Here is a 22,095-nt window from a genome sequence, read left to right as displayed (position 1 = left end):
TATTTATGATTGCATCGCATTGGTTACCCCATTTAATTTCATGTAGACGGAGGGTGAAAATACTTTTTACTCCTGCTAGCACTAGTTCCTTCCTTCCCATTTCTCCATCTCTTGCCAGAGATTCTCTGTGTGTTTTTTTTAATGGAGTCACAGCTTAAAATACAGTCTCAGCTCTGCCCACAGGAGTGAGCAATAAAAGATAAAATAAAGAGCTACTGAAGTACAAGAAAAATGCGATCGGCTGCCCCTCCAGGCGTACGCCGGGGAGGTGTGTGTGTTTGGGTGCGCGCGCACTGCATATTTGTGTTGTGTTGAATGTGCTGTGTCGGCTGATTTCATCTCTGACCCGAAAGTGTTGGACCAGATCCGCAACGCCATCAAATCAGGAGAAGGCCTTTTTAAAAGCACGCGTCCCCCCCCCCCCCCAACATCACCAACCCGAAGCTCTCCGTTGAAGGCAAGCGCAAGGCGCTGGACCTCGGTTGAGCCGGTCTCCGAGCCGAGCCACTGAAATCAACGGGAGTGAGTCAAGACTAAATCATCTCGACTCTCATTGCTGGCAATGGGGGCTCCTCTAGCTATGGCTGAATCTGGACCCGAGCCAGGCTTTTCATCCTGGGCAAAACGCGCCCCCACCGCTGCGGCCCTCTTGCCCCGCTCGGATCCCGTTTCCAGGCAGGGCTGCAGTCCTGCGGCGCCGACCCCCCCCCCGCCCGCGGCTCCCGCCCGCGCGCCTGGACTCGCGCCTGCCTTGGCGTGCGCACGGTCAGTAAGTGGGTTTTGCCAAATTGCGGGGCTGGAAGCGTGGATCGGGGCCCTTTCTTTCCCGGCGAAGGGCAGAAGATCGAACCAAGCAAACGCGCGCGCATGCATGCACACACAAAGGCGGCAAAGACCTTCTTTGCATAATCGGGGGCGGAATCCCCGGAACAGCTGGCTGGAGGGAGGCAGGGAGGCAGGGAGGGAGGCAGGGCGAGCGCAAAATGTTCTCCTGCTCGGGTTGGGTCGGAGGCCACCCGGACGCCGTGGCTGAACTCCTGCAGCGCGATCGCCGTCCAAATCCGCTCCTGGCTTTCTGTCGTGTTGTTTTTGTTTTTGTTTAACGCAACCCAGCAGGCGCTGCTCGCTTATCCTTGATGATTCCCCCGCCCCCAGTCCTTCTGTCCTTGAAAAGGCGAAAGGTCACCAAGGCAGATGGTGCGGACCGCGGGGGGGGGGACGGCCGCCCCTCCTTCCCCTTCCTGCAGAAAGGAGCATAAGCGATGCACGCAGCGGGGAGGGGGCGACGAGGGGGGAGGGCGCAATGGTGGCAGGAAACGCACCCCGGCAGCAGTCGCATCAAGCAACGAACTTTTTTAAGAAGCAAGCAAGCAAGCAAACCAAACAAACTTTCCAGCTTTCCTGTAGCGCGTTCTTAAGATGCCATAGACCAAGAAACGGAAGGGCTCGCGCGGTGCCCTTCAATCCTTCCCGTGTTTCTCACCACGAAAGGATTGGACCCCCCCCCCCCGCTTTTGGGGGGCGATGGTAAACCTGCCTTGGAGCTGGACGAAGGGCCCCGTCGGAGCCGGACGCGGCGGGCGTTCTTTCGCCGGGCGGCTCCGGCAGAGTCGCGGCTCCTCCCGCCGCCCGCCCGACCCGGGCAGCTGTCCGCGGTGCTGAAACCGCCGCCGCCCCGCGCAGCGCCCTGGGCCGCCGAGACAAAGCGCGCGGCGCCCGGCTGACAGCCCTCCGTAACCTGGCGCCCTCTAGATGCGTTCACTCCAGCTCCCATTATCCCCAGGCAGCGGGTTAGAGAGGGATGGCGTTAGCTCAGGGAGAGGGCTTTCAAGAAATCAGTCGTGTGTGTGCGTGCAGTACAGAGGCAGAGGTTAGATTTAAAACAACCACCATCTTTCTTTGCAAAGCTGAGCAATCGCCTGCATGGATCTTTTCCAGCCTCTCTGACTCTCTGGCCAGTCTTTGGGCTTCCAACGTGCCGATCAGCTCCAGGGGCTGCAGAAAAGGCCTTTGAGATCAAATCAGAGATTGCATTGCAGGGTCCGATGGGCTGGGTTTGCAGGGGGGAGAAGCGCTTCCCCTCAGCCCTCTTCCCCCTCCCCCCGCTAACGCCAGCGATAAGTAAGATCAGGTAGGATCGAGGGAGGCTCGGATCACCTTGCCACTGCCGCATTTCTTATCCCTCCCCCCCCCCCCGCCCGCCCGCCCTGTTTCAAGCTGCTCACTTTTCCGATGAATCCACAAAGCCAGCTCCCTGATTGCTCACTCCGCCCCCACCCCCCACCCCGCAGGACAATACGCAGCCCGCAGGTGGGAGAGCAGCCCCTTCCCTCTGTTCGCCTGAAATTAGCACCCTCTCCACCGTATTTTCATTCACGCATCCACTCCGCACCTGCCGCCCGCACCAAAGGGAAGCCGGACAAACCTCCAAGAGCGCTCGCTCCCCCCACTCCGCCCGATCCTTTTAACTATATTTAGTCGTCTGTGTAGCGTGTGTGTGTTGGGGGGGGGATGGGGGACAAGAGGGGACGGTCTTTGCGCAAAGCCGTGGCGGCTCCCCTGCTCCAGCCCCACCGCCACGAAGGAGAGCTCCAGCCATGTTCCTCCCTCCCTCCCGAGTCCTAGCGCAAAAAGCAAAGCAGCTTCGGGATCACAGGACTGATTGCGCACTCTCTCGCTCGCTCACACGCGTGGACACATCCACACAGTCGTGCGGCACGCAGGCAGCAAAGGGTCTGTGCCAAAGAGAGAGAAAGAGAGAATGAGAGAAAGCAGTCATTCTCTTATTTCTTACCAGTCATGAAGGTTGATTTTGTTTTGTTAGAACCCTCTTTTTAATGTTTGAGCCCGATGCCCGGACTAGAGGAAGGAGGAGGGACCGAGGCCGCGTATCCGGGGGCCGATCGCTTCCATCCGCGGGAGCGACGGGCGCGTTCCCATCCGAGCCAGTGCAGCAGGTAACAGGCAGGCGGGCAGCGGACGGGCTGGACGTGGCTTCTCTCTTGGCATTCACCGCGTGCCTTAATTGTATTGAAATTAAATCAAGGTCCGCTGTGAACACGAAGGGCTTAAGCCGAGCAGCGGGGAGGGGTGAGGAGGAAAAATAAAGGGAGAAAAAACGAGAAGGAAGACGAAGGGTCACAATCTGGCGGGCGGGAAGTCCCCGGGCGAGCTGGCATCTCTCTGGCGCTGTTACTTTCTGCGATACGCTGCTGGTGGGCGGACTGCCACGGATCCTGGCTCTCTCGCTCCTGCTTGCTTGCTTGCTGTCTTGCCTTCTCCCCCGTTCTCCCCCCTTCGCCTCCCCTTCTCGTTGCTCAACCGCACCGCCGCTTCGGGAGCAGACACAGGCAGAAAACAAGGTGCGGGGAGAGAACAGAGCCTGTGCGGGGGGGGGGGGCGCTTGCTGCAGGCAGAGAGCTTTGCCACCTCTCTCCCTCTCATTCTCTCTCGCTCTCTCCAAAACCGCTGCGCCCCCCTCCTTTTTTCCTTAAATCGTCCGCTGCTCTGCAGGGCTTGGCGAGTCCATCCCCACTCTGTCCTTTTGAAGTTGTCGTGAATTACTTCATCATCGTCATCGTCTTTTTCATCATCGTCGTCTTTCTTCCTCTCCCGTTTCAGATCCGTTGCTCGATAGCAAGTGTGTGTGTGGCGCGGGGGTTGGTAAGAACGGGGGATGCGCTTCTCAGTCCCTTCCCTAAGTCTTGATCATGGATCGATTATCCTTGGGAATGGTTTTTGATAGCAAAAGTCAATTTAAAAATGAAGGAAGGAGAGTTTTGCAGTGACACCATTTTATAGATCAATCAAGGAGAAAAGTCGAGCATGTCTTCCAGAATTTCGTTCTTTCTTTCTTTCCTTCCTTCCTTCTTTCTTCCGCATTCTTTTCGCTGTGGAGGAGAAGATGAAAATCTTGCTGGCTTCCGTAGAAGGCAGAGAATAGTCAAAAACAAGCAAATGAACGAACGAACGAGGTCTGCCCCCTCCCCCCCTCTTTCTCTGACAAAAGCACTTGCCTACCCCTGCGTCGCTCCCCGGCCAAGTGGATGGACTTCCCGGGTTAGGTAGAGCACCTGGACCCGCAGCGCGTCGCTCCCTGGCTCGCAGGCGCATTGAGAGGCTGAAAAATCCTCCTCGTATTTGCTGGGCGATGCGGACTGGGGGAGGCGCGGAGAGACGCCGAGGGGAGGGCGCTCTCCTGACATCAACAAAGCAACCGCGTCCCCGGGTCCTTGCACCTCTCCCGCTCTTCCTGCGCGCTCCCAGCGACCAGCATCCGCGGACTGTGCGCAACATGCCTTGTGATGTACAATTTACACTCTGCTCCCTCCTCCCTCCTCCCTCCTCCCTCCTCCTCCTCACTCTCCTCCCCGCTCTCAGGCAGCCCAAATGATGCTGAGAGCAAGATTAGTGGAAGAACCTCAGCTGCCTCAGATTACTAAGGCTCTGGGGACCCACAGGCGGAGCAGAGCACGAGGAACGGGGGGGGGGGGGGGGGGGAAGGAGCAGCTTCTTTTGGGGGGGGGATGCGCTATTTTACAAAGAGAGGGGGAGGGACGCTGAGGAGGAGGCACGGGGGGCTTCAGTCTGGGGAAGCAGAAGGTTGCTCGGGAGCCTCTGGTGTAGCGGGTACAGCGCCGCACTGGGCTCGGAAAAGCCGAGGTCCGGCGTCCCTCCGCAGTCAGCCGTGGAGCTTACGGGGTGACTCTGGGCGAGCTGCTGTATCTCAGACTAGCCTACCTCGCAGGGCTGTGGTAAGGAGCAAAGGGAGAGAAGGGGGCACATAAGCCGACCCGGGCTCCTTGCAAGATTATATTTCATTTGTCAGAGAGAGTGAGTCAAGGAAGTGTTTCATTTCTCGATTTAAGCTGCTCCGAAGGTAGATGGAAAGGAAAATGGGAAGGAAGGGATGAAGATGGTCTTTGCAAAGAAAACGGCCTGGGCGAAGCAGGCATGGAGGTGCCGGTGGGCTGGATGCAAACAAAACAAAACAAAGCCGACAGCGCAGGAAGCGCAGCCCCCGTGCGCCCGAAAACTTCAATTCGGATGAGTCTCTCTATAGAAACCTACCCGTTCACCAACCCGCACATGTATTTGCATATCGCTTCGGGGGTGGGGGACCAGTGGGCAGAAACATACGATCATGTCGGTTTTAGGAAAGGTGCCCCCCCCCCCTTTCGCCAAGCTTGCTCGACGCAGGAGAGGGAGATCGGCTCCTTCGCTGAAACCAAGCAGCGGGTGGGGGAAGGGAAGCGTGCAGCTTGTTAAATGGGTCAGGATTATGCAGGGGCAAGCGTGGGGTGGGGGACAGGAACCGAGGAGTGGGGGCTAAAAAGGAACAGGCGGTCATGGCCAACGCTAAAAACATCACCCCTCCCCACGCGAGCTTCGAGTTACGCAATTCTGAATCGCTTTAACTCAAGGGGAAGATCGCAAGTGAATTGTTCCTTGGCATTATCCACGCATCCAATAATATCTCTCCACACTCCCGATGGACAAAGTCTCCCTGGCGCGCTGTGCCCACCCCCGCCCCGCCGCAGCGCCTCGCAAGCCTTCCCTGTAGTGCAGGCGCGGATGAACTCAGCTCGGATGCGGAGGGTCTTTCAAACCCGGGCCAGCACCCTGGGGGTCTAATGCCCCCCCACACACACACACACAGGGATGGGTAGCTGTAGCGGAACTCGTGCAAGCAGGTTCTCTCCTGCCCCCTCCCCGCCCGTCCACCGGCCCCTAATAGTGTAAAGGCTAGGAAGATCACAGCCAGGGATTCCCCCGCCCTCGCGGGGTGGGGGGGGGGGTTGCGGAGAAGGCGCAAGAAGGACACAGCAAGCAAAGCACCCAGCTTGCGTTGCGTTGCGTTGCGGGAGGGAGCCTGTCACGCGCTCGGGCAGCCTTGACCTTAGTCCGAACCGAGTCCCTGCCAACCCGCGTTCCGACATGCGCCAGGACTCAGAGAGCAAATTCCATAATCGCCGAAGGGGGCATGGGTTAGGGCGAGGAGGCTCTCGCGGAGAGGAAACGGGCCTCTTAATAAAGCCCCCTCCCAAAAGAGTGAGTCCCATTGAACTCACTTCGCTAGGACTGCACTGAGAGAGCCCGGACAAAGCACCTCGTGGCACCGCCAAGGCTGAACTAGGCAGATTCACTTGGGTGTAAACCCCACGGAGTTCAGTGGGCTTTACTTCCTGGAGCAACTGTGCCCCGGAACGCGACATAGCCGATCGTGTCCTTTTTGGACACCGCAGCACTTTTGCTGGGGGAGCAGAGCCGCTGGAGAAGCCCCGGGACTTCCTTCTGCGAAGGAATCTTGTTCCGAGAACGCAAGGCAAGCTTCCGGGGCCATAATCTCCTTCGTCGGGCACACGAGGCGTTCTCACCCGCTGCCTGGACCTGGCAGCTCTGTGCAGAAAACCGACCAGCCAGCCGGGCAGCATCCACGGGGGCGCCCCGAAGCCCTGAAACGCGCCGGGGCGTCGGCAGCCCCTGCGCTGCTTTCATGCGTGTTTCTGTCTCCCTGCCGGCCAGTCCACCTGCTTTTACAATGAATTCCGCTCAACCATATTTCTGTCCAGCATTTCTTTTAAAATCCCTTTAATGCACACACGTGGTCAATGCAGTTGTACCTTTTTTGGTTTTGGCAAAACAAGAATATGTTTAAAGTAAATGTGATGGGGATGAAGCCAATATGGCCATCCGTGTGCGTGCGTGTGTGCAGGTGGGAGGCAAGATAACACGTGGGGGTGGGCAGAACGTGGCCCACTGAAAACATCAAAGCAAATCAAGGGCAAACACAAAAATAAACGCCGCCTCTTTCAGAAGCTCCGATTTGAAAATAAAAGCGAGTTGACACATACGTAGCACAGCGGTTCGTGTCATTGCACTGTGTGCGCTCAGGTTTTAAAAATAGAACCCATAAATAGACTACAACTGCCCCCTATATTTTCATTAGACACAAGCACGGCCGCTCCTCCCAGCATTTCTGGGCGAAATATGCACGGAGGGGAGCCTAGAATGGAAAGGAAATTGCCCAGAACCGCAAGAACGCGCCTCTGTTGCAGGCGGAGATTTGGGTATTTCGCCGAGCCAGAACGTTCTGTTCATTTCCATTTTCTCTCTCATACATAAAGAGTCCCGGATATACACCCTCGCTCGGATATACGCCCTGACTCTGCCGACCCTGGCGGTCCAATTACGCGGCCGGTCCTCCTGCGCTATGAAATGGGAAGATGACTGCAGAGCAAACTTTAGTGTCAGAAAGGATGCCAAATGGTTAGCTTTCAAATTGCTCTCTCCTTCCTTCTTTCTTTCCTTCCTCTGAAAACGAACACAATGTCCTCGGCAAGACGCGGTGCAAAGAAAGAGCAAGGGAGGAGGGCAGAGTGCCTGAAATCTATAGGTCCCCTCTCTCCATCCCCCGCTGGTTGTGATATATATCAAGCCCCCCCACCCCGTCCCCATGTGTGAAGCGGCTTCAGGAACTTGGCATAAATATTAATAAGAGACGCCTGTTCACCCTATGGAGAAAGATTTAACTCTTTCGAACAACGGGTCCCTTCACCCTAGAGATGCACATAAATCTCCGATTTTCTGTCCGCCCCCCCCCCCCCCCGACCATTACCAGCACGCGCCCGCGCGCCCGAGGAGGTAGAGAGAGTCCTTCCTGCAAGGAATGACAGATAAACTCGTTCGAGGAAGGGCGACGTTGGTCGCTGTGGTGACCAGGACGGGACGGCGAGAGAAACCTGTGCGAAGCGTCCCTAGGCGGAGAGGTGGCGGCGGAGCTTACACGCGCGCACACACGCACACGGTCCATTTGTAAGAGATTCGGGCGGGGGGTGCCTGGGACTTGGCCCTTAGGATACGGGTCGTGTGAAGCCGCTTGGGTGTGGGTGCTGGAGTGTTTGTGTGTCATGGGAGGCGGAGAAGATTGCTGCGCGAATTGTAGCGTCTCTTCCACGACCCACTGAAGCCCAAGTCGTGAGGCGCGTGGAGAGGCGGTCTCGCCGAGGTCGACGGTGTCACAGGGACCTCAGCGCCGAAACTTCCGCGCTGGACTGGCCGGCTTTCGTTTGCGTGTCGTCTTCCTCGCTGCTTGCCCGCGTGTACCGAAAGGCGCCTTCTGTCGCAGGAGCGGAGTCAGCCCCGAGTCCTGGTTTGAGCGGAGTCCCCGCGCTTCAGGAGACTTCCGTGAGGTGGGCACGGTTCGCTTCAGCCCCGTGGGTTCAGTGCGCCTGCTCGAAGTGTAACGAAATATCTGGATCAAACCCGTAACATAGGGAGGAATAAATGTAATCAAACGATTCTTGAAAGGTGAAAGGTACGAATAAATGTTTCTATTCCCTCTTCTTTATCCACCAGCTTTTTATGTTCTGAATTTGCCTATAGAATTTTGGCCAGTGCAGTGGATTGTAAAACATTTATTAAATTGTGCAGGTGTGCGTATTTATCGATCTATCGATCTATCGATCTATCTATCTTCCTATATATTATGCATAAAATATGTACTTCCTCTTTGGTGCAAAAATTCACCAGATAAGAACAGTGAAGAGCAAGTGGGGAAAAAACCCCCTAAAGCTTAAAAAGCAGACCTTCCCTCTCTCCCAGCTCCCTAAAATTCGCCCTCTTCCCTGATTTTATAGCCCATTTCCTTTTCGCGGGGGGAGAGGATCTTCTGTCCCATAGTAAAATATGTGGGCACAACCCTACACCCAGTTACCTGGGAGGAAGTCTCAACTTCATCGGGCTTACTCCTGAGTAGACATGTGGAGCACTGATCGGTGTGACTTCGTTTCTCTTCTGCTGGATTCCAACTTCATTTCATCCCACGCCTGGGTCTAAAAGGCGGATGGGTGCACGTCTACTCAGAAGTAAGTCTCTTTGTTTTCAGGGAAACTTGCTCCCAGGTAAGTACGTGCAGCAGATCGCTGCTTAGAACAATTTCACCGGGACTTAGAGGAACGGTGGTTGGTTTGGTTTTGTGTTTTTTTCAACAGACAGAAAGAGGGAATTATACACATAATTTCGGGCTTTCTGAAATACACAGATATTCTTGCACTCCCGGCGAAGCAACCTTCTAACGAGGAGTCTGTGTGGATGCCTTGTCTTTTGGAAACGATCAGCGATCAGGTTTCTTGCTCCGGGAAGAATTTTGCTGGAAGCTCCTCTCTCTTCCCCGCCAGCCTCAGTCACACCCGCGCGTTCCGGGCAGCGAAGGGAAGGGGAGGCCGGAGGATCGAAAGCAGCTTTTCCACGGCCCCAGAGCTCGCTTTGCTTATTGCTCCCTCCTGCTATCATTCGCACCATGCCCCTCCCCAGCTTACAAAAATCGAATGAATTATATGGGACCCCTCCCTGCACACAACACTGAAATTGGGAAAGGGAGAGAAAGACAGAACGTTCTGAACGAAAGAACGAACGAGCCCACCTTTGTAAAAGAAAAAGAAAAGAAAAGACGCGATTGAAAAAAAGTAAAAGAAGAAAAGGGGGGGGGGGGGAAGGAGCCCTGGCAAATCTCCTTTCGCCAGAAGCCATGCTCTCTTTTGGATATTATTATTATTTAAGCACCCCTACATTTTCTTAATTATACCTGACTGTTCCGGTCCTTTTGTGCATAACAGTCTCCGTGGGTGCTTGTGGATGCTGCCCGCCAGCCCTGTAATCTCCATTTTGTTTTGTCGAGATCTATGAGGCCCGGGGAAATCGTGATCTTTGTGGATCTGGCTTCTGCCCCGTTCCTTTGCGGAACTCCCCTTCAGATAAGGTGCGCAGGAGGGCTGTGGATTAGTTTAATTTCCAGTTTCTGATGCAGTCGGAGTGTGTGCGTGTGCGAGTAGGAGGGCTCCTGGAAGGAGGATTTAGCAAGGGGTAGAGCAGGGCTGGACAAGGGAGGTGCGTGTGGAGGGGTGACTTGCCCTCCCACCTCTCTGGGATCCTGAAACTTGGATCCACAAAGGTGTTAAACGGCAGGCCAAGCCTCAATGCAGCTGAGAAGTCTTGTGCAAATCCTCAGAAGAGCGCCCGAAGGTGGAGTGGATTATGAGGCGCATATGATGGATTAAGACCTCTGCAGAAACGCCAGAGCTACAACGTTCACAGTGCAACGCCAGACAGGCCAACGTAAACATGAAGCGCATTCTGTCCCATCGTGCTTACAAGCTAGAAAGTTAATACAGGATTGATTGATTTTATCACATTCCACACTGCGCAGTCACCAAAGTTCTAGATATGGCCCGAAATGATGATGATGATCATTGAAATACTTGATTACAAAATTTGGAAATGGATGAATCAACTGACAAGAGTCCTTGAATGAGTCCGATCCCTTGCCCGTTTTTCTGCTCCTGCTTAACATGATGTGACAGGGCGACATTGTCTAAACAAATAAAATAGGCAGTTAAGAAACAGTTAAGAATGACTGTTTCTACCTCCATTTAATCAACGGACAAATCCACATATACATGTCTGCTTAGAAGTAAGTCCATCTCAGCTGAATGACCTCATTCCCAGGTATGTAAGCATAGGGTCACAGCTTTAACTGGGCTGTAGCCCCACATATACATTCAATCCCCTTTTTTGGCTAATGGTATTCCACAAACCGTTTTACTCTGGGGTAACAGTGACACAACTCCCAAGCCAGTGTTTGTAGGTGTTAGCCATGGCAAGGGACAGTGTGGTGTAGTGGTTAGGGCAGCTTTCCTCAACCTGGTGTCCTCCAGGTATGCTAGGGAACAATATTCAGTACTTCTGGCCAGCCTGATGGGAGTTGAAGTCCAACACATCTGGACAACACCAGGTTGAGGAACGCTGGGCAGGAATACCAAATGAGGCCCAAGGAGATGCAAATTTAAATTCCCAAGGCAGTCGTCAGGCTTGGCAGGGCAAGAGGCTTGTCCCTGGCGTTTGGTCCAACCTGCCTTGCCATGTTGTTGGGAGGAGAAAATGGGAGCGGGGAGGAAACCCTACATGTTGCCCTGAAGTCCTTGAAAGAAGGTGTCATGCATGTGCATGTGCCATACATAGTCACACTTCAAGCAGATCCAGTGAAACCAAGGAGGCAAGGAAGTCGCAACTCACGTAAGTCCCTTCGGCTTCCGTGGGCTTACTCTAAGTCCGACCGGGTCTGGAGCCAGCCACTCTGTCCCAGTGCAGGGGAGTGTTGCCGGTTCCCCGCTTGTTCTTCCCCACTGGAGCGCTCCAAACAACCCGGCAAGAATGCCAGGCTGTCCCCATCCAGCCTCCTTCCCCTGCTCATCTGGCAAGCAATCGCCACCACCCTCTCTACCTCCCAAGGTAATTGCCACAGGAATATGGCTAGGTCAAGCCATGATTACACTGCCACCTCTTCAGCCACCGCCACCATCATCCTCACTGCCACCACCAAGCTCACAGCCCACCTAAGAAAGCCAGCCAGCCTCCTGCCCTGAGCAACGAACAAATGAGTGGGCCGGATGATGCTGAAGGGATTACTGATGGTGCTCAGCGTCTATTTATGTGTTTCCATCTGCTTTTGGAGAGAGGCAAGGCTTCAGTTCCTATAACCCTGTGCTGTATTTTGATTTTCATACATCTGCATATATTCACAGAAAAGGCTGCGGAAAGCGGATGAATAGAGCCATTGTTAGGGGGCAGGCTGCTAGGGCAGGAGCCCGGAATCTTCCACCCGGAGCCCCGAACCTCCAGCAGACTGTCTGCCCCTCCACTGCTCTCCCCAGGGTCAGTGCTAGATACTGTGGCTCAAGCCCACTGGACAAAAAGAAGGAAAAGCTGCATACACTGGGATTTGCAATTTTGCATGAGTGGCTTTGTGACCTTAAAGGGGTCTCTCTCTGAAGGATTCCCCTATCTGCACAAAGGGATATGTGCAGAGGGAGAGGAGGGGATTTGCTTTCGGGGGGGGGGGGCAGGCAAAAAGATTTGGGGATGCGGGGGACAGAAGGTGGTGAAGAGTCCAGAGTTGCTACATGCAAACCTCCAGCCTGGAATGGTTCAGCTTTTGCCGCCTCCATCCCAGCACCCCTGCAATGCTCGGTCACTTGGGTTCTGTCGGCTAATAGATTGTCTTCCTTCTGGTTATTTGCTCCTTTTGCTTTCTGCAATTGTTGGGCAGATAACTGGACACATTAATGGAACCTGGTGGTCCTGTTTTCATTGGAGATGCATGTTGCAGAGGGATGCAGGTAGATTTGGGGACCTGACTTAGAGATCCTGCACGGCATGTGATGAGGTTCTTTGAAAGGTCGCAGTGGGGGAATGAACTAGTGAAGTGGAAATGTTCTTTAGGACAAACTTCAGGGTGAGTTAAACAAGCCTTCAGGAATATTAAGGACAAGCAGGCGCTGGAACAAACACAGCATGCATCCTTCTCTCCTAACAGAATACGTCTTTTCATCCATCCTTCTGCTTTTCTCATTTTTGTTTCCAGCTGATGCTCAGCATTCGAGGGCCACTGACAAGACACCATCCTTGGTGGGTTGGTTTTCATGTCTTTTGCCCTGTTCGCTTTTCTTTTTCGTTTAGCTGTCTTTGACTTCTGAAAACCTTTCAGATACTTCCCTTGTTTTTCCGTGGCCCATTTGTGCGCTATTACTGCCAGCACCCACCACTGATGCTCCCTCTTGGGCAATGACAGAGTGGCATGAGGCACCATCTCTGCACTTATTTCGCATTAGGAGCAGATAGACACATGCAGCACATATGTGGGGGCGTTCTGGGAGTTATAGCTCTTTATTTTGTCAAAATGTGCATAGGATGGCACCTTCAGGGCACAGTCTGTGGCTTCCAAACATCACCTGGGAGGCCATAAGATCCTTCAGAGTCCTAATGCTAAGATCCAGGCCAAGCTTCTGTCGTGTCCCCCAGCAGCCCACACAGAGAGAGCTGCCCTGGCTCCCCTGCAGGGTTGCACCTGCCTGGCAAGGGCACGGGGCCTTGGGAAGGGCAAAATGGGGTGTGCCGGGGGGTGGGAAGGGGCCAAGGGGTCGCATCAGTTCCAGCTGGCTCTTTGGCTTCCTTCCTCCCATCACATGCTGCATTTTCCCTGTATGTTCTCAGAAGCCTAGCTTAACAGCCACATATAGAAAATGCTGGGCATGCAGTGGAGTGTGGCAAAGAGCCCTCCTGCCATTGGAAGCACATAAGCTTGCAAGTTAAGAGGCTTATGCGCATCTGCCACTGGGCAACTGGATTGTGCCCTGAGTGACCCTTACCATAAATGGGGCATACCTTAGTGATGCCTAGCCCAAGTCCTATTCAGTAGGTCTACTCTAGGAACGACGAACTCTGGATCCAGTCCCTGAGGTTTAATAAGGGCCTTGGTTCTTCAAGCCAAACCAAACCAAACCAAACCAAAAACAGATGAGAGGGGCTGGGGGAGAGAAGGAAGGAAGGAAGGAAGGAAGGACGGAAGGGAAGGGAAGGGAAGGGAAGGGAAGGGAAGGGAGGAAGAAAATTTGAAGGTCAATAACATTCCCTTTCAGTCTTCATAGCTGAAATTCAACAGGCTGGTTATGACTTATATGACAGGAGCTGGCTATGTAAAAGACCCTATTTTCTCATAATAACCCTGCCTGAATTCGAACACGTTCAGAAAAAGTCCCCCTCTATGTCCAGCCCCCATCAGGGGAGCATTTGGTGGGAACACCAGAAAGGGCCTTTTTGGTGCTTGCCCCCTGACTCTGAAACTCCCTGCTAAGGGGAGCAACTCTGTTCTCCTTTTGCCAGCAGGGGCACAGACCACCTAGACACAGTCTGCCCAGCAGCAACAGCAAGCCAGAGGGTCTACATTTTTATTTAAATTCTAGCCATGGCTTCTTACCAATTAGCATCTATACATATTTGGTATTTGCATTTTTTTGCAAATCTGCACCCACTTTTGACTCATTTTTGGTGATGACTTCATGGCCACCCTACATATTTGTAAGTGAGGAAACATAGAATTTTCCTGTTCTTTAATTGAAGTAGTGGATCTGACTTTGGAAGGACATAATTCTACTGATGGGCTGAACGAGAAGGCTGCCCTTGTTTAAGTCTTTGGACTTCCTTTATGGTGCTGTGGTAGAGAATGAAAGAGAAAATAAAATGGTTTTTCTTTCAACTGTTCAAAGTTCAGTTACTTCCCTGGCTGCTGATACAAACTTGCTTCCCCTTCTAACAAGGAATGGTAGCGCTTTTAAAAACTTTTATCTCACATTTCCTTCCATATCTCAAAAAGGCACTTATATTTTGGTTTTGCCACTATGCAAATTCATCTACATTTAATCAACTCTCCACAAGATTAAAAGCAGAGAATTGATTTGCTTAATTGTTTCACTTCTTTAAACAATTAGCAGTTCTGAGCCAACTTACCTTGCCAAAATAGTCAAACTGTTACTGTCAACCCCAATCTAAACCCCTCACTGGTTATTTTCATTTCATTTATGGCATTTATACCCATCCTTTTTCCAGCAAGGAACGCAAGGTGGCTCACATAAGCCCCTATTCTTACAACAACCCTGTAAGGTAGGTTAGTTTGAAAGCCACTGACTGGCCAAAATAATCCAGTGCCCTTCATGGCCAAATGAGGACTAGATGCCAGATCTTCCAACTCTATATTCAAAACTATAACCATTATGCAAAACTATTTATCCCATAATTAAGATCTCTGCCATATGTAAAAATTATTCCATTTACGTATATGGCTTTCCATTACCTCCAGGATTCAAAAATTAAAAAGAAGCAGTTGTGACAGAAGGACCGATGGACAGACAGAATACACCTAGGATTCGTTTCTCCATTATGCCCAGCTGAACACATTTTTCCCAAGCTTCCCCCTACACTTTGCTTGTTTATTTAGTGAATAACCACATATATCCCAGCTTTTGATTTCCAAAATGGCTTACAGCCACAATGGGTTACAAAGCCCTGAAAACCCAGAATACAAATCCAAGCAGTAATCAAAATGAATAAAACACATTCATCAAATGGCAGAGCAAAGGCAGGCAACTAAGCATTAATTAATTAAGTGCAAGCAGAACAACCAGCAGGAACAGCCTAATGGGGAAACAAAATCCCTCAAAGAGTCCCTCAAATTGTCAGAGAGCTCAATGGCGCTCGGAAACCCACCACAGAAGCCGTGCCCACAGCGCGTGAAGAGGTCCGTGGCGCCTACCGGCATCCAGAGCACCTTAGACTATGCGCCAGCCCCTTGCGGTCCCCAGGATAACACTTGGCTATTGGTCATTAAAGAGATGAAATCATTCCTCCATCGTGTGGCCCGGAGGGATGCCTTGCTCAAAGCTGTGATTTCGTGGCAGAGGCGGCCAAGAGTCCAGTGGGGACCTCCCTCCTTTGACCATATTGCTTTATGTCCTTTCTATACTGCCCAAGAACCAAAGCTCCCTGGCAATTCACAGCATAAGCCTGGTTTGCACAACACAAGAACCCGCTGTGGCTTATTTTACCCATGGGGGCTGTTGGCAGGCAACAGCAGGTGCCACATTTGTGACCTAGGATTGCTGTGTTGCTTGAATGCACAACGGAGTTGGAGCTAGGCAAGCCCCACAGGAGGCGCTTAATGGAAGCCAGATCCCACTAGGGAAATACTTATGGGACTTGAAATTCAGCAGCTGGGCGTGGAAATCCTACACACTCCCGCTGGCCCCAGCCTACGGCCAGCTGGTTGTGTGAATGTAGGTCATGCAAGGATTCGGCTTTCAGGGGGTTGTTTGCAAATAATCCAGGAGTGACACCGGGGGAGACAGCTCAGGTCAGAACTATGGTATGAGCGAACGAGGCAGCCTCCCGGGCAGGCCGGATTTAGGGGCATGACTTCTGGAGGCAGCATGTCGGCTTGGCCTCTTGCACAGCCGCTGGCAGGGGGAGCTTTCCAAACCTTTTCAGCAGAAAGCCCAGCGCACTCTTGGCATGCTTAAGGACAAATGCATCTATGTGACTGCACCTGCCTCTGTGTCTGCCTTGCAAAGGAGCACACACTGGGTACCAGGTTCAGACTGCACTGGTGGCAGAACTGGAGGACTATTGATTCCCACTGCACCCCTCCCCATGTGGAGACGTCACACACACATGAAGTCACCCCTGCATCACCTCTTGTCCTGGGAAGGGAGATGCTTTTGCGCCAGGGAAAGCAGCGGACTTGGGGATACGTGTACAACATGCGGGCAGGAAGTGGGGAGGGGTCAGCACTCCCTCCTTTCGTCACCTGCACTCACTCCCCTTGGCTGAAGAGGAGCCACACAAATTACCAGTGAAAGAAGCTTGGTTCCCTCCAGATATGCTGGAAAGCATCTCCCATCAGCTCCAGCCAGCATGGCCCATGATCAGGGAAGCTGATCTGGGGGACACCAGGCCATAGCATCACGGCATAACGTAACAGGCCATTGTAACATAACATGATGAGCACAGCACAGCCTTTGGCCCTTGGAATCTTCTGCAAGGACAGCCTCGCCTGAGTCTGGGGTAGTCTCGATGTTTATGCCAGGACACAGTGCTTTATTCTACCTCATTCTTAGCAAAACCCCTTGAGGAATAGGATCAGAACCATGCATGCTTTGGAAATGCACCCCCAGGTGCATATATCCAGAAATCCCATCAAGTTTGCTCCCATGTAAGTGTTTATACCAAGAGACAGAAACCTCAGAAAACACAGCAGCGGATGAACTGTTGGCTGATTTGCAGACCTTAATTTACCCATTCCTCACTTAACCCACCAGCTCCTCTCTGAACACCTCCTATGTGGTCTATTTGACCTGAACGCGATAGCTATGAGGCGCCTGGGTCCAGTCAGTTTCCAGGCTGCACCTATTCAGGCTGAACCTGCGTAGTGTGACAGTTAGTGCTGGACTGGGGACTAGTCCCTGCTCCGCTTGGGCCATTCACTCACTCTCAGCCTAGCCTGCCTGACAAGGTTGTTGTGAGGATAAAATGCAATGAAGGAGAACTATGTACATAAGAGATGTACATTCAATGTCATATGTCAAAAATATAAATGAACGGGCTGCAGTTTCTCCCCCCCCCCCCCTTGGCTCTTACCCAGAAGATTCAAAGTGGTTCAGATCCATCTTGGCTTAGCCCTCCCCTTTCTTATCTTCCGGACCACTATGATTGTTGTTTTTCATCTAAAGAACATTTCTAAACCAATGTTCCCTCCCCTTTCCCTTTTGTCACTCTCAGATGAAGAAGAGCACACTCTCCCATCCGTATACACTCCCAAAGCCCTAACACCTCGCCTTTCTCTAACATGGTGGGTCCTACTCATCAGGCATTGGGGTAAATTTGCGTACATGTGTGTGTGAGACTGCCAATTATTAAGGCAGAAGTGAGCTGACAAAACTGAGGCTGTCGTACATACATCATGAGAAGGCAAGACTCCCTGGAGAAGACCATCATGCTAGGGAAAGTCGAAGGTAGAAGGAAGGGAAGGTCAAATACAAGATGGATGGACTCCACAAAGGATGCCACAGTCTTGCATTTACAAGAGCTGAGCTGAGCAGTGCAGTCAAGGACACGATGTTTTGGAGGGGCTTCAATTAGGCTTCTCATTAGGCTATTGTAGGGGTTCCCTGCTCTTGCAGCTTTCTATTTCCTATATAATTTTTGTGCTCCTTCATACCTGGGAGATGCTCAAGGTCCACCACCTGGGATCCTGTATCGATCCCAGCACCCAGCAGGCACCAGACCATAATCTATCCCTACCCACTTCTGACTTAAGCTGCAATCTTATATGGGACAAAATCCCATTAAACCTGGTGGGACCTCTTTCCAAGCAGACATGCATTTGACTGTGGTTTTAGTTTATCATTGTGCACATGGATTACCATTCTTGCAGGTGTCTTGCTGGAGGGTCTGGATGCTGCTCCGGTTCTGTACTCTGTTCATTTGGGAGTAAACCCGACTGACCTCAGTGGGACTTTCTTCAAGACAGACAAGCACAGTCGGGATGCGTCTTGGGCCCTGCCACTCTCTCTCAGCTGATGTTGCGTCAGGCCTGAGACGGCACTGCCATAGCTCCGTCCCCCTTCCTCACCCCCTTCCTCATCCTTCAAGCAAAACGGAGATGCAGGAATGAGGGCCGGGGAGGGTCACAGCTGCAGTTCTTATGACTTAATTTTATGAGATGTCGCTTAATGAGAGGATTTTGAGGCTGGGGCTCAGGCAACAATGGCATTTCTCTGATGGGACAGCGCATGCAGGGCTGGCTGCTTGTGGCTTGATTGTTTCAGCTGGCGTGGATTTTCATGGGCAACTGCAAGGCTCATTCGGCCAAGGAAGGTATGAGAAAAACCTCTCAAATAAAAATAAAATGCTATGGCCCTGGACTGTCTGAACACCCCTGAAATGGAAGAGCAGACGCATCATGTACAGGCAGGTGTGTGCATGCGTGCACGCACATCACCAGTGCAGAGTGCGAGTTTAGATGGGTGAACTGGGGCTTTGAGGAGAATCAAGGTGAGGGGAGAGTCCCAGTATGGATTCTCTTTCCATCCAGTTCAATGCAAATCACAAGACTGGCTTGAGGGAATGCAGGGCCATCTGATCTGTTTTAGTTGGCCAGCACAGAAGCAGAGGGAGGGAGTAGGGAGAGAGAGAGAGAGAGATTCTTTTTATGTGTGTTCAAAAACTTTCTAAATGTGCCACAATTAGAGGAAAGGGTGTCCTAATTGTACAGGGCGGTCTCCAGAAGGTGGTACAGGCATTTGCTACAGAGTTCCATGGCAATTATGCCAGGGGCTTACTCTAGAGTCAGAGTGCTTGATTGATTAAATTTCATGCGTTTCAACATCTGCATGGAACCGCTGAGGATGTCATTGGGATGTGAGCTGTGGTGTCATCCATATGTCATGACACCCACGCTGCCTTCTCCTTTCCATCTGACTGAGGTGAGGCCACGAATGTCCTGCATCCATGTCTGAAAGGAGTCACGGGCTGGACGAGGACCAGTGAAGTAAAGCTCAGTCCAGGCAAACAGGAGTATTGTGAGTAGATGATTTGCCCACACAGTTGCAATGGAAGTTATTGTTGCTATTATTTTTGTTTACATTCCACCTAATAACTCAAGCTTTCTGGTAGGTTAACAGCAATGAATAAAAATCAATCAAACACTGTACACATGCAATAAAATAGCAGATCATGCCATATAACATTGCAAACGATTTAAAACATAGTCCATACGTTCAAAAGACTGAAGCAGCCAAATGCCATTAAAAGCCTTGGTGTGCAGGGCAGTCTTAATCTGGCCCTGAAGAGATGGCAGGGTTGGCCCCAGGCAGGCCTCCTGGGGGAGCGAGTTCCATAATCAGATGCTCAACTTTTTCTGGTGAGGATTGCCCTCTCCCCAAAGCAGCAGATGCACCACATGCACCTGGCCCCAGTGTATAGGGGCTTCGTTTATCACCTGCAGTCCTATCTACACACCTGAGAACCTGTCTAAACAGAGATGGCCAGATGCCTCCTCCCTGCACTCTGGCAGCTTCCTGGTTGGACTCCTGCAATGCATTGCCTCTGGGGATTGCTCTGAAGATGCTTCAGAAACTTCCATTAGTGCCACTGATGTGAGCTGTACAGGGAGCCCAGACATGGGCTATTGTGGCCACATACAAATAGAAATGATAGGTAGGTAGGTAGGTAGGTAGATGCCAGTCAGACAGACAGACAGACACCGACTGAGACTGGCCAATACTCCTAAGCAGCATCAGAGCTTTTCCAGTCAATTTCCTGGCTCAGTTCAGGAAGGCTCTCAAACCTTGCCACACTTTGACCTCAGTGTGGCCACATGGGTCCCTCTAAAGAGGCAAGGAGGACATTTGACCCCTGAGTCCAGCCTAAAGTTGCCTTACGACACCAGCAGCCACTTCCAGCATAAATGGGAGATAAAGTCTCTCGCCAGTTCTGGCCTCAACACGCCTCGCTTTCAACTGACTCCACGTTTCTAGCGTTGCCTCTCCCTTCAGCCGGCGGGCTGCCTTCGCCCAATTTTGCAGCAGCCTGCAAGGGTGACACCCTCCTGGTGGCATCACACAGAGCATAACGGGCTCTGCAGTGCAGCAAGGACGAGGGCGGAGCGACTGCCTTCAGACACCAAACACCTCGCACTCCCAGGCTCCTTCGCCAGCCTCCAGCCGGAGAATGTCTTTCACGTTCTAACCGCAACATCCTGCACACACTGACCAGGGAATGAGTGCTGTTGACATCAGGAAGGAGACTCAAGGAAGCTCCAGCTCTCATCAGGGCTCCGTCTGTAGAGAGGATCTGTCAGCCAGATTCCTGCTCCTCTCCAGCCATCCACTGCCTTCCCTGGCTCAGCATCCTTACTCAGCAAAATGGAAGGGGCTGACGTAATGAGTTCCTGAGCAGCGGCCGACATCAGCTCTTTGTGGAGGCCTGGACGGCCCTGACATGGCTGCCGCTGACACAGCCCACCAGAGGCCCTCCCTGCCCTCAGGAGGTGTAGTGCAACAGCTCCCATGATCCCCAGTCAGACTGGCCATTGCATGGCGGAAGCCAGGAAGCCTCACATGCAACCTCAAGCACACAAGGTGGCTTCATGAAAGTGGGCTGTGGATGATGGGAGCTGTGCTGTGACACAACTAGAAGGTACTGGATTGGGGAAGGCTAGGCCAGACTTTCTGTCTTTGGTCTGTCCAGAAACAGATCAGGCCACCGCAGAAATGTCACCCTCCTTGACTTCTCCTTGCAGAATGCCAGATGCTGAGGACTTCTGGTTGTGTCACTCCCCCACCCCAAATGCAAGCCCTCCGCTGTGTCACTGGAGAAATAAAATGTTGCCACTAATGTTAGCTCTTTCTGTTCTTTTTGGCACAGACAGAGGAACAGCACAAGGGTTGTCCTCTCACTCACAGACTCTCATTACATGGCGTACATTTAGCCATGTGAAGGCCCAGACAAAAATGGAAAAAAGCAGTCTTCTGATTTAAAAAGGCAAGCAACACCAGGTGTGTGTGTTTTCGGGAAAAGCAGACAAATGTTTCCTGCCATTTTCCAGATTTGCTCTCGGTCTTCACATCTCGAGGCATTTGGTTGTCTTAGGGTGGCAAATGGGAAGCACCAAAAGGAGGCTGCACCACCCCAAAGTAAAAGCAGCTTCAGCCCTTGCTGCTGTGCCTTGATGGCGGAGTGTTGCCCCGTCCGTTCTGGATCAGCCACCGGACCTTGTAATCTCACAGTTCTTGGGGGTTCCTCCACAGCTCACCTTCCCTTTGCCTGCCCTGAGCTGAAATCCAAGGACTGCCTGCTGGTGAGGGAAGAGAATCGCCCTATGATATGTCAACATACGGAGTAGTTCAAAATGCGCCCCCCCCCCAACAGCTGCTGTGCTTGACAGCACTACACTTGGGTAGCAACTTGAAGCCAATCGGAAACTTAAGCAGAATGAGCAGTACACCATGACATAATTTCAAACACTGCTTGTTTGGAACGTGGGGACACTTTTAAATGCTTCCCAGAGACACCCCCCCCCCGCAAAATCAAACCACCCCCCACTCCTGTCAAGTAGCAGATGCTGGAGAGTGCTTTCCTTAATGTCTTGATTAATTCATTCAAGGAAGGTTTAAATGTTTTGAAATGAAAGAACCTTCAAAGGCAGCATGCCTTCTGCATTCTGAATTGATATAGTCAGGCAGTGGAATCAACAGCCTGGTGTAGTGGTTGGAGCCCCAGTGCAGGACAGGGGTAATTCATGCCTCTCCCCCCCCCCCCCCCCCCCCCCGCTTTAACCTACTCACTGAGTTTTTATGGGTATGGGAGCAAGGATGGAATAACAATGAAATAAGTCCAGAATTTGCTTTTTTCATTTTTCAGTGCACATGCAAGCACCTTTATAGTCTTAGGTGTGCATTAGAAATAATTTAATCCCCACATATATGAAAGAGACCGAAAATGCAGTCTTCTACGTGGCTGCTCTGAAGAAAGTCCCCACTAATTACAATGGGGTTTATTCCCAGGGAAGTGGATATAGGGTGGCAGCTTTCTAGGGAAGCAGACAAAGGGGTCTGACATCTGAAGAAGGAAAAGGCAAGCACACGTGAGTCCGTGAGAGCTAACGAATCTGTTTCAGGCAAGCCCCAAGAGGCCAAAGGGAGACAA

Source organism: Varanus komodoensis, unplaced genomic scaffold (genome assembly GCF_004798865.1).
Source record: "Varanus komodoensis strain SLA01 unplaced genomic scaffold, ASM479886v1 scaffold29_1, whole genome shotgun sequence".
Lineage (NCBI taxonomy): Eukaryota > Metazoa > Chordata > Lepidosauria > Squamata > Varanidae > Varanus > Varanus komodoensis.
This window is presented reverse-complemented; position numbering follows the sequence as displayed.